A 17,246-nucleotide genomic window follows, 5' to 3' on the forward strand; every position below is an offset into this window, starting at 1 on the left:
GGTTTTGGATCTCATCGTGGAGGCAAAGGGAGGTGGAAAAGGAGTATGAAAGAATTTGAAGCTGGGGTGACCTTTTAGGTTGGGTGGGTGACAGGATTATCTTTGTGTTTGAGAGACCACTGCGGCTTCTGGTGTCAGAAGGATGAAGACACGAGCATTGGCAGGCCACCCAGGAGGGTACAAGCATAGAGGTAAGGAGTTGTTAGGAGATTCTTTGGCAGTTGTGCACACAGGATGAAGGCCTGAGCTTGGCAGTAGTAGCAAGACAAATGGAGAGATGTTAAGTACAGAATGAGCCAGCAAAGAGGTCTTGATAGAAAAAAGAGTGAAATTAGCAGCCCCCCCCCAAAACCCAGTGACATTTACCAGCTAATCAAGTAGAAAACAGAGCCTTGTGATAGCAGGAGCAGTGAGAAATAGCCTGGGGGTTAGCTGACAGTAAATCTAATATTCGTGGGCTATGATATGGCAGTCGAGAAAGCAAATGCCATCCTAGGGAGCTGGAGTAGAAAAATGTAATGTCTAGACAGGGGACGTGACTGTCCTGGTCTGCTCTATGCAGAAGGGTCTATGCCCTGGGGTTGGGAGCTGGGGTAGGGGGGGCAGAGAGGCTTACTTCCCACCTTCCACTTTCTGGAAAGATATAAAGGAATTGGCGTAAACTCAAAGCAGAGCCTCGAACTCAGTTTTTTTGGAGCAGAAGAACCTGGAAGAACCGTGGGGCCAGATTTGTCTTCAAATTGTTGGACCCTTGTGGGAAGAGGGGCAAAGCTGGCTTTGTGTGGCTTCGAGGGGCCAGAAGTTATGGGGGGGGGGGCGGCTTCACTCAGCCTTGCGCTATCCAAGTGGCTGTTCACTGGAAGTCGTCCAGCCAAGAGCGCAGAGCCCCTGTACGTAGGACAAACAACAACAAAACACAAAACACGCGGCATTGCGGGGAGAGTCAGTGGATGACCTTCTAGAGTCTTGCTGACCCTGTGATGTGCACGTTCTGGCCAGGCGGGTGCACGTTTCACAATAGCCCTGCTCAGGGACGAGGTGGACAACGGTACCTCTCTCATTAGCTTATTAAATATTTGCTTATTCAAAAGAATAGGTCGCGTGGGGGTCTGCAGGCCAGGTGAGTGGCAGCCTTGAAATCACTGTAACTTCGTGGAGGGGGGACTGGGCGGGGGGGGGGGAGCCTGGGCAAAGCCTCGCAATCGTCAGGAGCAACCGCGCAGTGGGATAAACTTTGGCAGCAGCTTTGCCGCACGAGAGGGGCGGGGCCCCTTGATGGGTCCTCAGGAGAAGGCGATTGGCCCCGGGGGAATCGAGGGGGCGGGACTAGCCCATGGTTGCCATTGGTCCTGCGGGCCAGTTGAGGGATGGCAGCGAGGGGGGCGGAGCCGGCCTGGGGAGGCAGTTGGTCTGGCGAGAGCCCACCGCGGGGAGCGGGCGGGCGAGCCCGCAGCCGGGAGCCCGGGCCGGGGAGCAGCCGCGGCGAGCTCGCCAGGGCCGCAGCGGCGCGAGGGGCGCACGGGGCGTTGGCACCGGGGCGCGCGCGTGCGTCGCCGACTTGGATGCGGCGGGGACGCTTCCGCGCCCGGTGCGCTCGACGCGAGCCATTCAACAGCTGGCCTCGCGGGCCACAGTCGCAGGGAGCGACCGGGAGCGTTGGCGGTTGCGACTGCGGAGGCTGGAGAGAGGCGGCGGCGGGGGCGGCGGGGGCGGCGGCCCAGCTACCCAGGCGTAGACCGGAGTGGAGACGCAGCGGTTCCTTAGACTCCCGGTAAATGCCCTCCGCTCTGCGGGCAGCAGCCACGTCCCGCTGCGTCTCGGCCCGCTGGCCGCCCTGGCCTAGGGGGAGCTCCGGTACCTCGCAGACAGGGCCACACGGGGCCCTCGGTGGGGACTGGGGAGGGGATGCGCGGGAGGCCTGGGTCGCCCCACCTGCCCCTGCAGAGTCAGGTTTTCCAGAGATGCGCCTGGGCTCTTCCCCTGGTCCTCTCCCTTCTCCCTAGACTGTGCCGCACCTCCTCGGGCCCTGGCACCGCACTAGGGGGCGCTCTGGCACCCACTCTAGGGCCCCCCTCCGGCCGCTGTTCCAGCAGAGGTCACTCGAGGCACTCCCCTGGGGTACGCCGGCCGTGGCATCCCGCTTGTAGGACCTGAAGGTGCCCTCTCCCGTTCGATCCCCACGCCAAGGGCCGAGGCTTCCTCCCCCTGCTCCGCCTGCACGCATCCCATTCAATCAGTCATTAGCAGGGCTCCCCGCCTCCGCCCCACCGATGACCCGGTCCTTGGTTTCAGGGACTTGTCAAGAGTCTCTTGAGGTTTCTGGTGCGGGCCGAATAATACCACGTCCAGTCTGACTGGGAGAGCAGGACTCACCCACAAGGCACAAAGCGCCGGGGCCTTATCTTGGGTTTGTGGGGGTCAGCGCGGCCAGGGGAAGAGGCAAGTTGGAGACGCCCAAGCTAGAAGAGAACCTGCCATTCCCGAACTCGGGGGCGGGGGGTGGGGATCGGGTAGTCTTGGTCCTTGGGACCCGCGTCTTCCCATTTGTTCTCTGCCTTTGCTGCGATTTTATTCGAAGCCAACCATTCCCGGAGAACTTTTGAACACCGCTAACCAACCTCGAGGAGTGACTGACTTGTTTGCATGGGAACACTGGCTTCCAGCGCGAGGGCTGCTACCGTTTGGGTCTTTTCATGTTCTCTGTGTCTTTTCTAGTTTGACTGTAGGGTCTCAGAGATCAGGCCCGTTTTGTGCTTTCTTCCTGCCCGCCTCTGCTGCTGACTTTGGAACTTCGTGCTGCCGAACTAGCGTAAACCTGCACAGCACGATTGGGGGAGGGGGGCTCAGTCCTGGCGCTGAGAAAACCGCTCAAGTTCTGGGGGTTTTGGCGTTTTTTGCGAGGGGGGGTGGCTTTTTAAAGAATGGCATTCCAGGAATCACACTTTACTGTGCCCTGCTTTTTGTTTGTTTGTTTGGGAGGGGATCACTCAAAGCATAGAAGAACTGGAAGCACGGAGTAAATTGCACGGAGGTGCTTTTACTCTGATCCTCGTTAAACACAGAGAAAAGTGACAAGCATCATCAGCCTGCTGGTGCTGGTGCCCAGGGGGTCCCAGGTAGGGTGCTTACCAGAGGATGAATGCGACTGACTTCGGGGGGACAGGGCCTGCATGCTTTCCATCTAAGCCCAGCCAAAGGTGACCTTTGCCATGTGGCCCATTTGTCCAGGTTGCCCATCATACACACGTGAAGAGGGTGGACGTTGGCTGGCTTCGTGTGCCATCTCCAGCATCAAAAGGAAAGGTGAGGTACAGAGAGTAGTGAATATGAAAGGGGTGGTGTGTGTGAGGGGGAGGGGGAAACACCCTTTCTCTCTGTCATTGGCTCTGGCTACGTGTGTATCTTCCCGGCGTGCATTTCTGCCGGTGCTAGAGAGAGGGACTTTTACTGAATTGTTTCAGGGCCAGGGTCGTGTTCCTTGTGCAACTCTCTGATTTAGAGTCCGCTTGGGTCTCTGTGAGTTCCGTGTTATTTCCAACATGTTCCTGGAACTTTAAGAAGCTCTTTAAAGCCAGGCTGGAAACTGAGATGGACCAATGTCTGGGGCTCTGTCTGAGCAAACGTAGGCCATATGGAATCCATCCATTGGTGCTCTGCCCAGAATCGACTGTAAGGCTGGAACACTTAGAGACACAGAGAAAGGTCAACCATAATAGTAATAAAAGCTCACGTTGATTGAGCACTTCCTGGGAGTTGAGGATTTTATTTGTGTCATTTCTCTTAACCCTTCAGAATTTCTGAAAGGTAGACTATGATCCTTTTCTGAAAGTCAAAGCAGATTGCTAAATCATCCAGCTGCTCAGTGGCAGAGGTGGGATTTGAACCCAGGTCCCCTTGACAGGAGCCCTTGAGCTCTCAAGCATTTTCCTGCTTACTGTCACAAAGGGCTTCATAAAGGAGGCGGGAGGTGAGCAAGGCATTGGAGGATGGGTGGGATTTACACAAGGAAAGAGGGCATTTGGCTGAGGGGCTCACTGGTTTGAGTTTGAAGGAACTCAAGGAAAGCTGGCCCAACTGGAGCGGTGAGGGGACACAGGCACATGATGAAATATAAGGCTGCTGAGGCGAGGTAGTGTCACGTTTTGGAGAGCCTGGAAAGGAATTTGGGCACTGATGTCGTAAGAATTAGGGAGATGCTGGGGATTTTTCGCCAAGGAAGAAGACAGCAAAACCAGTGCTGATCACTTGCAAGGCCCTAGTTGGGTCCCCAAGCCTATCCCGCCTCACTCTTTCTTGAGAGCCTTGCCTGATTGTCAGCATATTTAACTGAGCCCTCAGGGAGCACCAGTTGCCTGTGACCAAACTGATCCTGGGGTTCAACATACAGAAGGAGCAAGCTAAGAGAGAGACCCTAGTTCAGCCTTAGGTGGGTGTGCTTCAGCCTGCCCAGTATTTTATTTATTTTATTTTATTTTATTTTATTTTATTTTATTTTATTTTAATTATTTCACTTTATAAATTCAATCAGCCCACATATAGTGCATACTTAGTTTCTGATGTAGTGTGCAGTAATTCATCAGTTGTGTATAACCCCCAGTGCTCCTCACATCACGTGCCCTTCTTAATGCCTATCACCCAGTTCCCCCATTCCCCCCTCCCCTCCAGCAACCCTCAGTTTATTTCCTACAGTTAAGAGTCTCTCATGGTTTTTCTCCCTCTCTGATGACATCTCGTTCAGTTTTCCCTCCCTTCCCCTATGATCCTCTGTGCTGTTTCTTATATTCCACATGAGTGAAACCATATAAGTGTCTTTCTCTGATTGACTTATTTTGCTCAGCATAATACCCTTCAGTTCCATCCATATCGATGTAAATGGCAAGTACTCATCCTTTCTGATGGCTGAATAATACCTATTGTATATATATATACCACATCTTCTTTATCTATTCATCTGTCGATGGACATCTCAGGTCTTTCTGCAGTTTGGCTATCGTGAACATTGCTGCTATGAACACTGGGGCAGCCTGCACAATGTTTTAAAAAGCCATTGAATTAGCTTGGGGTCAACATTGAAAAACCAAAAGATCTTGGGGGGCCTGGCTGGCTCAGTTGGTGGAACATGCAAATCTTGGGCTTGGGGTTGTGTGTTTGAGCCCCATGTTGGGGGTAGAGATTACCTAAGGAAAAAAAAAAAAAGAAAGGGAAAAGAAAACCCAAAAGATCTTAAAAATTGGGATTTCCAGTTTCTCTTGAAACATCAGGAGGCTTGATCTGACTTTGACAGCAGAGGCCAGAGCTGTGCATGACAGATTCCTTTAGCTGGAGTCTAAGTGCTCTGCATCCCCCAGTCCTGGCACCTCCCTGCCCCCATAGGCCCCCAAACTACCGCTCAAGGGGAAACCAGCCCCCACTCAGGAATATTCTAATTCAGGGTTTGCTGTTGTCCTTCATCCTTCACTTGGACTCAGGTTTTCTTTCTGCGGCATGCTTGCTGAGTATAGGAGGTAGGTGAAAGTGGTAAAAAGAGTTCGGGGGAGGGGGAACCAACTCAGAAAACCACTTCCTAGCAAATACCATTTTAAACATGTTCATACAGAAGTCCCCGAAGGCACTCCATATGTTCTGGATGGACAGGTGCAAGCCATTTCTGTGTTGGCATTGGGGGCGGCCAGTTCTTCCTTATGCTGGTCTGTCTGGGCGCTGTGGGACAGTGCCTCTGGCCCCTGGCTGACCACGTGGCAGCAGTGTCTTCCCCTAGGCTGGCTCCTGTGACAGCTACAACCCACTGTTCCTGCACATGCCCCAACATGCTTGAAGGGAGCGGTGCTAGCACTTTTGAAGAGCCCAGATGCATCTTCCCAGAGATTCTAACACTCATTTCGTGTGAAAGGCTGTTCAAATCATTTGTGCTCATCTGAGGCCCAGAAGTATCCTCTGCTTCTCGTGGCACCTGCCATTTTACTCCTCAGGTTCCAGGTTAATTGTCTTAATTTCTTTTTCTCTCTAGACTCCATTCTTTGAGGGTGACTCCTTGCTGTATCCCCCAAAGTGTCTTAAACAGAGTCGTTGCTTGGTAGGTACACTAGGTGGACCTTGGCGACATTGGTTCACTGGTGAACGTTAACAGCTCCGGGAGCCTGAAGGATCCTGCAGGTCTGCGCTGGCATTTCACCATCCAGCTGTGGGCATTGTTGTTACCATTTTCCATATGGAGGTAACACCTTTGAAATGTAGCTGATGTGCATAATCTCTGAGGTAACGGTTAGCATGATGAAGTTCCTGCGATGTGCAAGACACTATTCTAGGCTCTGAAGATAAACTGGTCACCCAGACAGATGCAGTCCTGCCCTCCTGGAAATTCCAGACTGAGGGGCAGGTGGCGGGGCAGACAAAAGCCACGTTAATAAATGCATATGATAAAATAAATAAATAATAAATAAATGCATATGATACTTGAGCATTTCAGTGTTACAGTGAAAATAAGTTGGGGTGCTGTGCTCCAACATGACAGGGTGGGGGAGCCATGCTATTTAGGCTGACATTCAGGGAAGGCTTCTCTGGGAAGGGACATTTAGGCCAAATCTGAGAAATGAGAAGGAGCCAGCCATGAGAAAATCTTAGGCAAGTGAACTTGGTGCATTTGAGGAACAGCCAACAGTCTACGATAGGGAGAGAACCAGAGGTAGGGGAGAAGGGTACAAAATGAGTTGAACCAGGTACGCAGGGGCCGGCTTTTGAGGGTAAGCAGTTTGAATTTTGTTCAGAGCACAATGAGAAGCCACTGGAGGGTTTTGACACGATCTGATTTAAGGCTTCCAAAAAATCGTTTTGCTTGTCACTTGGCATAGACTCTGGGGGGGCCAGGACGGCAGGAAAGATTAGTTGGGAGGATGTGGCAGTAATCCAGGTTCCAGATGGCGCTGGCTTGGGCCCGGGAAACAGCAGTGATGGTGGACATGGCCTGGGAATGTGGTAAAGGCAGAGTCAGGAGGACTTGCTCAAGGGCCGAAGGTGATGGAGGGAGGGACGGCTCCTAGTTTTGAGCCTGAGCATGGGCCAGGAGGGTGGCTCTGTTTAGAGAGATGGAAATCACTGGGTGGGGACAGGCAAGTGGAGGTGAAGAGGAAGTTGGGTAGGGGGCATGGAAATTAAGAGCTCTATTATACTTGTTGCCTTGGAATGTGAACAAAACCTGGAGCTTAGAGACATTGAATAGGATGTTGACTATTGGGGTGGGCTGGAGCCAATGTTTAGTTTTTATTGAATTTCACTTAAAAAATGAGAGCTCAAGCTGCTTCAAGTTGCCCTTACCTACTAATAAAAGTAGCAGAAATAAAAATGGCAATGATCCAAGTGTCAGCAGCGCCACAGGGGACTCGGCAGTTTAATACTGCTGATGTCATGATAAACTGTCATAATCTTTCACAAGAGCGATTTGCCAATATGTCGTGAGCTATATAAGCTCACTCCTGCCCTTTGACATGGTAACATATTTTGAGGAAATAATCTGTTAAAAGATGTGTACAAAGATGTCCATGGTGGCACTCTTTCCCATGCTGGTAGCACAGAGTAGTGGTGGAACTCCTTTGGAAAGAGTAGCACTCTTTCAGTAAAAAAAAGTAATTGGAAAATGCAAATCCCTAAAGAAGGGAAACAACTAACCAGACATGCAGCAAGTCTCTTTATCACTTCAGTAGGATTTTTTTCCTCTATAGAATTTCTACAGAAATTTGCTGGGGGTGTGAAAAATGAGAAATACGTTGACCACGTCAATACCTGGAATTACTATTAAACAGGTAGAAAAACCAGATCGTGATGGTCTATAAGTACAACCATGTAGGTCTCAGCACTGTTTATGCCAAAAGTCATAAATATGCAGTTGCCTTATTTTTTGAAACCATTTCATCCATTTCTGACTTTGTACCACTTTCTCTCTGACAGTATTCCGTGGTCAAGATGCCACGACACAGCAGGCTACCATGAAGAGTTCATATGAACTGTGGCTTCTCCAGGCTCTCCTTCCTTGAACACATTTTCGCCTAAGGTATTGGGTAATATCCTCTTCCATAGGACTTGTATTCAAATTAAGTTTACCTTGGGATTATAAAAAGGTTGAGAGATGCTGCTGCTCTCAGAAAACTGCTTCGTTGTGCAAAGCGTGATCCCACGTAAGGGTTGCTTTTCCCCTGTAGGTGGCGACTTGCAGGCAGGGAGTTTGCTGGTCATTTTCAGACAGGAAGGTAAAACTGAGACACGAAACACTGGTTGGTGACTTCGTGGTATTCATTTCCCACACATAATGCCCTGACTGTGCAGTGACTGAGGCAAAAGGAAAGATTCCCAGCCACATTCCTTTAAATCTCTGGTAGCTTTTATTTTGTAACACAAAGAAGAGAAAGCAATGAGTCTACCTTAGTAGCATTATAGTACATTGATCCAAGGTATGAAGTGGTGTTCTTAGCTAGAAGTGTCTGGAAAGGGGTGTTCTACAACAAGAATGTTTCTGGTGCTGAAGAAGGGGCAAAAGGCCAAAGAATGGGTCAGCTGGGTCTGGCTCACTGTCCTGTGCATATCTTAAAAAAAAAAGCTACCCCGCCAAAAAAAAAAAAAAATCTCTCCCATGCTCTTGTCCACAGCAACACATAGTTATATAAATGCATTTGCATGGAAAGACCTAACACAAATCTTTTCTTAGATCAATATTTATTTGTTTATTTATTGATTAATGATAGAAAAAGAGAGAGCACGAGACTGCAAGCGCATGCACAAGAGGAGGAGGGACAGAGGGAGAGAGAGAATCTTAAGCAGGCTCACACTCAGTGCAGAGCCCAGTGTGTGGCTCGATCTCATGACCCTGAGATCATGACCTGAGCCAAAATCAAGAGTCAGATGCTTAACCGAGTGAGCCACCCAGGCCCCAATTTATTTTTATTGGCTTTAAAAACACTTTGCTTTTACACACATCATCACACAAAGGAACCATTAGTATGATCTTCTGATATAGGGAAACAAAAATGGGCTATTAAGTTGCCCAAAGAGATGAATTAACATGAATCTAGGTTTCTTCATTTCAGGGTCAGAATTTCCTGTACTATTAGAGAAATGCCAATCAAAACCACCATAAGCTATCACCTCACACCTGTCAGAATAGCTAGTGTAAAAGACAAGAAATAACAGGTGTTGGCCAGGATGTGGAGAAAAGGGAGCCCTTGTGCACTGTTGGTGGGAATGTAAGTTGGTGCATCCGCTATAGAAAACAGTACTGAAATTTCCTCAAAAAAAATTGAGAATAGAACTACTATATGATCCAGCCAGTCCATTACTAGATATTTACTTGAAAAATATGAAAACACTAAATTGGAAAGATATGTGTACCCCTATATTTACTACAGCATCATTTATAATAGCCAAGATAGGGAAACAATTTAAATGTCCATTGAGGAATGAATGGATAAAGGAGATGTGGAAGATATGTATATGGACACACGTGATGGAATACTACTCAGCCATAAAAAAGAATGAGATCTTGCCATTTGCAACATCATAGATGGACCTTGAGGATATTATGCTAAGTGAAATAAGTCAGACAAAGACAAATGCCATATGATGTCACTCATGTGTAGCATCTAAAAACCAAACCATATGAAGACAAAGCAAAAACAAATTCATAGATACAGAGAAGAAATTAGTGGTTACCAGAGGGGAAGGGGGAGGGAGATGAACAAAAGGGGTGAAGGGGGTCAATTGTAGGGCAATGGATGGTAATTAGACTTTTGAGAGCGATCACATTGTAGTGCATACAGATGTCAAGTTACAGTGTTGTACACCTGAAACAATAATAACAAAAATGTTTACCCTAAACTCTACCTTAGAGCAGATTTTCTTTGAGTGTTGGTAGAAGAGATTCTCCGTCAGCAGGATGCCAGTATTCCATGGTTGCTAATTTATCGTTGCTGAGTGGCTGTGGGTCCAGAAGTCCCTTTCTTTCTGTCCCCAAAGCCCGGTGCCCCAGTAAGCCCTCTGGACGATCTTGATTTGGGAATTGAGTCATTTGATGGGTCCCGTATTGGCTCTATTACTGTTACTGCAACACTGAGTGCCACTCATTTTAATGATGTGATTTTTAATTTTTTTCAAAATCAGAGCATATGGTCAGGCTCAGTTTGAAAATTGCTATTTGGGTTAATGAAGTGTCAAATGAATGTTTATCCATGACCTCTTGACTGGAGAGCCAGGGAATACTGCTATTTGGTCAAGATTCACTGGGACTCTGTACTAGCCAGGAAACTGGAAATTGGCTAGGTTGTTTTGACCTAGATATATTTTGGCTGCCCCACTGACTATAAATATGTTGATATAATCTGATCCATCTTAAGTGCTTTCAAAATGACTAACTCTAAGGTTCAAAGGCCTGGAGAAAACGGAAAGGCAGCAAAGAACTACTTTGAGGGAAGATATGCAATTGTGCAGATGGTCCTATTTTTTCTTCACTGTTTTTAAAAAACGTGCCTTGCTGCCATGGCCTTGCTAGAACTCTGATAGCAAATATTTGAGTGTGAGTAAAAGTGAGAGAGGATGAATGATGAAAACTTTGCTTATGACTCAAATGCTTTTAAAGTTGTAAAGTCACACTTCTGATCTAAAAGCCCTGAGACAAAAAAAAAATTAAAATAAATAAGTAAAAGCCCTGAGACAAACATAGCAGAGGACTTTCTCTATCCTCTGAAATGAAAGGAGGTATTGGAGTGACTTTGGATGCAGACTTCACAGAATTTCTGGAATTTTCACTGCCAGTTACAACAAGCATTTTACACCTGTGAGAACTTCTCAAGACTGGTTGCTTTTCTCTATTCTCTTATTCTACGGCTGTTTAGTCAGCTTTGCTGCTAGGTTTAGAGGTAGATGAGGTGGACAGGTGACTAGAGAAAGCCGTTGTCATCCCTGAGAATCTAATAGGAATGTTCTGGCATTGGGCGCATGTTGAGTCAAATGCCTATGTACACAAGATACTGCTGGAATGCATGCTGCGTAAATGTTATTGAATGACTGATTTTTTTTAAGGCTGGAGGAGCTCTCGTTTGCCTCTGCAAAGGTGTTAAAGAAGAAGAGGTCTCAGAAGTGTAGCTTTTAATCACAAGACTAGGAGAAAATGTGGGTACATGGGGGAGGGGACAGGGGAGGTCATGGTAGAACGTGAGAAGAGTTAAAAATCTTTATTGCAATTCAGCCTTTTAAAAAATTATTTGACACAGAGAGAGATAACACGAGCGGGGCGGTAGGCAGAGGCAGAGGGAGAAGCAGACTCCCTGCCGAGCTGGGAGCCCGACATGGGGCTCGATCCCAGGACCCTGAGATCATGACCTGAGCTGAAGGCAGATGCTTAACTGAGCCACCCAGGCGCCCCTGAAAAAGGTTGTTCTAAACAATCAGTTTTGTCATGGCTTAATAACTTGATCACAGTGATTCTATCTATTTTAGTAGATATAGTTTTATTCCCATGTATAAATATGTATGAAGTATATATCTCCTAAAAAATATATCTTATTTAGGACAGATTGGTTTTTGAATATGTTTATTTGGTTTAAACAGAGTTTAAAACAGGGATTGGGGACGCCTGGGTGGCTCACTCGGTTGAGCATCTGCCTTTGGCTCAGATCATGATCTCAGGGTCCTGGGATCGAGCCCCACATCAGGCTCCCTGCTCAGCGGGGAGTCTGCTTCTCCCTCTGCCTCTGCTTCTTCCCCGGCTTGTGGCCTCTCCCTGTCAAATAAATAAAATCTTTAAAAACAAACAAAAAACAGGGATTGTATGTGGGAAAGCATAAACCTTTTTAGATCTGTTTTTTAAGAGCAAAGTAGGGCCCTATACAGCTTTTTGAAACATTTTTTCATTTAAATTCAGTTAACATATAGTGTATTTTTAGTTTCAAGGATAGAATTTAGTGATTCATCAGTTGCACAGCACACCTGTGCTCATCCCAACAAGTGTCCTCCTTAATCCCCATCACCTAGTTACCCCATCCCACCACCCACGGACCCTATACAACTTTAACTAGGTTCAGGGATTGGCACATTTAAGCTTGAAGTTGGCAAACTATCCTGACTTAGAAGAAAGCACCTGTTAGTTGAGTACTGGATGTAACTATGAGTATTTTCCAGAAACATCAGTGTACTTTTGCTATAACATAAATCAGTTGTAACTTAAGCATTCTACAGTCAGATCAGTGGTTGCTGGGGGTGGGGTAGGGATTATGAAGAGGCATGAGGAAACTTTTAGGGATGATGAGCATTTTCACTATCTTGATTGTGGTGATGGTTTCATAGGTTTGTGTACATAGGTCAAAACTCATCAAAATGTCTTGACATTGTGTAGTTTGTTATGTTATGTAATGTGGCCAAGTGCTTCCTCATTATCCAAAGTTCTAAGCTCCCAGGCTTTGGTCATGACCCACATAGACTGGTTATGGGGAAGGGAGGTGTTATTCTATGACTGTTTTGATCCTTTCGCAACTTTAGATCAGCAGTTGTGAACTGCTTCCTTTTAATACTTTATCATCATGTGACTTTCCTTTTTTTCATAAACAATTTCAAAACAGGGGCACCTGGCTGGCTTAGTCAGTACAGCATGAGACTCTTAATCTCAGGGTTGTGAGTTCAAGCCCCACATTGGGTGTGGAACCTACTTAAAACAGAAAATTAAAAGAAAAACTAAAAAACAATTTTAATACAAAATTAACACATGCTTATTGTAAATATTCAAAGATCAAAGTAATAAATGTACAAAGTAAAAAGGGCAAGTCTATTCCTTTCTCATAATTTTCAGTCCATTTCCTAGGGGAAATAGTGTTCACAGTTTGATATACATCTCTGCAGACTTTATATTTAGAGGGGCATGTGTACTTATATTACTTTTATTACTTTATTATATTACTTTTACAATAACAAGATCATATTGCACATTATCCTGAAACTTTTTTTTTTAAAAAAGATTTTATTTATTTGCGAGAGAAAGCAGGAGCAGGAGGAAGGGCAGAGGGAGAGGAAGAAGCAGGCTCCCCTCTGAGCAGGGGCTGATGACATGGGGCTCCATCCCAGGACCCTGGGATCATGACCTGAGCCAAAGGCAGACAGACGCTTAACCTACTGAGCCACCCAGGCACCCAATCTTGTGACTTGCTTTTAATTTTTCCCTGTAGTAAGTATCACCAGCGTCCTTCCATGTTAGTAAGTACAGAACCCTCCCTCCCTTTCTTCCTTTCTTTTTTCTTCTTTCCTCTTCCTCTCCCTTCTCCTTCCTCCTCCCTCTGTCCCTCCTACCTGTTTTCATGGTAGTAATCCTCCTCTTCTTCCTATCTTTTTTTTTGTTAGTTTTTGGCTGAGGTCTCCTTTAGGAAAAAGCCTCACAACAGGAATTAATTATTGTGCACCTATAAGCCAGGCACTGTCTAGTTAATTTTTAGTAATCTGGCAGAAGTTGCCAGTGATATTGCTGTAGCGTTGAAACCATGATATATGTAAAAAGCCTACTTGGTATGGCCTAGGGGAGGGCAGAGGGAGCCAGAGAGAGAGAATCTCAAGTAGACTCCACACCAGCATGGAGCCTGATGTGGTGCTCAATCTCACAACCCTGAGATCATGACCTGAGTGAAATCAAGAGTTGAGACACCCAGGCATCCCCCTCCCATCCATATTTTATGCGAGTTTTTAATTGAAGTATTATTACCATACGGTGCTATATTAGCTTCAGGTATACAACATAGTGATTCACCAATTCTATATGTTACTCAGTGCTCACCATAAGTGTTGTCACCATTTGTCACAGAAGAACACTATTACCATTTTATTGGCCATATTCTCTATGCTCTAATATTTTTATTTTATTATTTTTGTACTTTTGTATTGAAGCATAATTAACATACAATGTTATATTAGTTTCAGGTGTACAATATGATGACTCAATCACTCTATACATGACTCACTGCTCATCACCATTAGTATGCCCTCAGTCCCCTTTATATCATCTATCATCCCACCCACCTCCTCTCTGGCAACCACCAGTTTGTTCTCTGTATTTAAGAGTCTGTTTTCTTTTGTTTGTCTCCTTTTAACTTTGTTTGCTTTGTTTCTTAAAGTCCACATATGCAGTAATCCCATCCTGAAATTTTATCCTAGGAAGATAGTTCAACAGAAGTTTGACTCTAGATTCACGAAGATACATAGTAACAGTAATAATGGCCCATATTTATTGAGTGCTTACCCTGTACCAGGCCCATTTTAAGCACATTGCAATGACTTACTCCCTTAGTCCTTGCATCAATTAAATTACACACTGTGATGATACTTATACTAAAATGAGGAAGCTGAATATAGAGGACTTACACAGTTTGCCCAAAATTACAGAGCTAGTAAGTGATATGAATTGAGATTCAAACCCAGACAGCATGGTTCTGGAACCCACAACCTTATCCCTATACTGTATACTGCCTCTACTATAAAAAGGCATTATCCACAATAAAAACAAAATGAAAATAACCCAGACCCTACCTGAGAGGAATGATTCTATAAATTAAGGTAAGATCCTTCATAAACAAAACATTTCTAAAACAATACAGCATGAGTTTAAGATTATTCAAATTCATCATCCTCTGAAATTCTGACTCATTAGGCCTGAGATAAGACCCTGGAATATGTATTTAAGACAAGCCTATCTGGATGCAGGTAATTCACACAACCGTATTTTGTGAAACACAGCAATAGACCATAAGGTGCTTGAGGTCAGGGAATCCGGATATTCTTAGAACCCTTCTTAGAACCCTAGCACCAAAGGACAGCACATAGAGCAGAAGAAGTTCTCATCTGTCTCTTGAGATGAACACCTCTCAGAGTCTCTTCTTCCTCCACTCTCTAAACGAGAGTATTCTCCAGTCCTTAGTTACCTTCCTTCTGGATTTCTTTTTACATGTATATAGCAAGTTACGATTTCCAAATCACTTTGTCATACATTATTTTCCTTGATCCTTAAATCCTCAACTGGCCCTATAACATGCTCTAGATACTGCTTGCTTGCTTGCTTGCTTGCTTTCGTGAGCTCTATGCCCATTGTGGGGCTTGAACTCACAACCCCGGGATCAAGAGTCCCATGCTCTACTGACCAAGCCAGCCAGGCACCCCTGCTCCACTCCTTTTTTTTTTTTTTTCCACTCCTTAAAATCATAATCCACACACTAGCTTTGCTTCTCTACTTCATTTTAACTCTTCACCTTATAATCTGGGTTTTGCCTTCACTAGCCTCTATGCTTTGAAATTCAGTGGACACTTCTTGGGGAACCTGGCTAGCTCAGTTGGTAGAGCATGAGACTCTTGATCTCAAAGTTGTCAGTTTGAGTCCCACGTTGGGCGTAGAGATTGCTTAAAAATAAAATCTCAAACAAAAATTCAGTAGTGCATCTTTGTTCTCACCTTACTTGACCTCTTAGTTATAGTTAATACTGCTAACCCTTTTCTTCACTCCTACATGTCTGGGTGCTCCTTCTGACTTCTTGCTGAGCCTTCCTCCTTCAGGTGATTGCTAAATGTTGACTTTCCATGGGGATTGGTTATTTGTTCTCTTATCCCAAGAAGAGCTCATCTACATCTGTCATTTTAAACATTATTATTTGCTGAAGATATATTGCATAAAACCAAAGGCACAACCAAAATTAAGGGAAAACCAAAGGTGAAAACCAAGTCACAACAAATAGTTGAGGGAAAGGGAGATGAACAGGGACCCACAAAGAAGACTGAGGAGGACCAACTGGGAAAGTGAGAGAAAAGCCAGAAGAGGGTGGTGGCCTGGAAGCCAAAGGGAAAGCAAGCTTCAAAAGGAACAAGTGTCAGCTCCTATCTGTATTCATTGATACACAGTAAGAAGACTAAAAAGCCACTGAAATTTTATGAAGAAGGAAGTCATTGGTTAGTCAAAGAGATATGCAGTATAGTGGAACAATAAAAAGAGAAACAGAGATGAGAAATCATATGGTCCCTGAGACAGATGAAAAAGGTAGCAGCTTCAGTCCCTTAGCAATTTCTTTTTTTTTTTAATTTATGATAGTCACACAGAGAGAGAGAGAGAGAGAGAGAGAGAGAGAGAGAGAGAGAGAGACAGGCAGAGGGAGAAGCAGGCTCCATGCACCGGGAGCCCGACGTGGGATTCGATCCCGGGTCTCCAGGATCGCGCCCTGGGCCAAAGGCAGGCGCCAAACCGCTGCGCCACCCAGGGATCCCCCCTTAGCAATTTCAAGAAGAGACGTGAATTTGGCAAAAGTACAAAAAAATCTAGTGCCTTAGTGGACTATAAGTTCATTATGAACTGACATGTGCCTCAATATTTTTAAAAAATAAGATTGGAAATTAGCTCCCTATTCTGGAAGAGTATTTTAAGATATTCATAAACATTTAATTTTAAAGCCTGTGAACAACAGGGGAAGAAATGAGAACAAATGTGTAATTTGTTACTATTTTTGGGAAACAGGAATTTGCATTGGAGATTTTACTTTATTTTTTAAAATTTTATTTATTTAAGTAATCTCTACAACCAACCTGGGGCTTGAACCTACTACCCCGAGATTGAAAGTCACTTGCCGGGATCCCTGGGTGGCGCAGCGGTTTAGCGCCTGCCTTTGGCCCAGGGCATGATCCTGGAGACCCGGGATCGAATCCCACTTCGGGCTCCTGGTGTATGGAGCCTGCTTCTCCCTCTGCCTCTCTCTCTCTCTCTCTCTCTCTCTCTCTCTCTGTGACTATCATAAATAAATTTAAAAAAAAAAAAAAAAAAAAAAAGAAAGTCACTTGCCCCTCCGACTTGAGCAAGCTAGGTGCCTCTGTGTTGGTGATTTTGATGGAGGCTGGGATTTTGATTTTTAAGATCAGGTCCTCTTGGAAAAGTCAGAAAGTAACTCAGATGCTTCCTAATCCAGGTGCAGAGTCCTATCCCTGAAGAAACAGCTGAGAAAAGATACTTTAGAGCAGAGAGGTCAGAACTAGCAAGCCAGTGGGTCCTGTGGATGTGTTTATTTGCACTCTGCAGTGCTTTTAAATTCTTTACGTTGATTGCCAACATCTGAAAATCAGATTTCACATGAGGAGCTACATTTCTGGTCTCTTTGGAATAGAATAATATGAGTATCTGGCCATCCCAGGCTGTTCTCTCCTCATTACAGCTGGAGCTGAGGAGTGGCTGCTCCTTTACACCATCCCGTTCCTCAGGC

The 17,246-nt window shown here is 45.6% G+C and overlaps 1 protein-coding gene across 3 annotated transcripts in view; it reads left to right on the forward strand.

The window, feature by feature from the left end:
* The first annotated feature begins 1,544 nt into the window (after positions 1-1,544).
* The window catches only part of LOC144308427 (A-kinase anchor protein 17B-like), a 30,274-nt gene continuing 14,572 nt past the window's right edge, over positions 1,545-17,246 (forward strand). For 2 of the 3 annotated variants that reach the window (XM_077888870.1, XM_077888873.1), the window contains exons 1-4: positions 1,545-1,771; positions 3,229-3,303; positions 6,008-6,073; positions 7,942-8,044. The gene's annotated coding sequence lies outside the window, so the exon portion shown is untranslated. The remainder of the gene's footprint in view (positions 1,772-3,228; positions 3,304-6,007; positions 6,074-7,941; positions 8,045-17,246) is intronic. The other variant, XM_077888871.1, reaches the window with a different exon arrangement.

The sequence above is a fragment of the Canis aureus genome, chromosome X, assembly GCF_053574225.1.
Source record: "Canis aureus isolate CA01 chromosome X, VMU_Caureus_v.1.0, whole genome shotgun sequence".
NCBI classification, from domain to species: domain Eukaryota; kingdom Metazoa; phylum Chordata; class Mammalia; order Carnivora; family Canidae; genus Canis; species Canis aureus.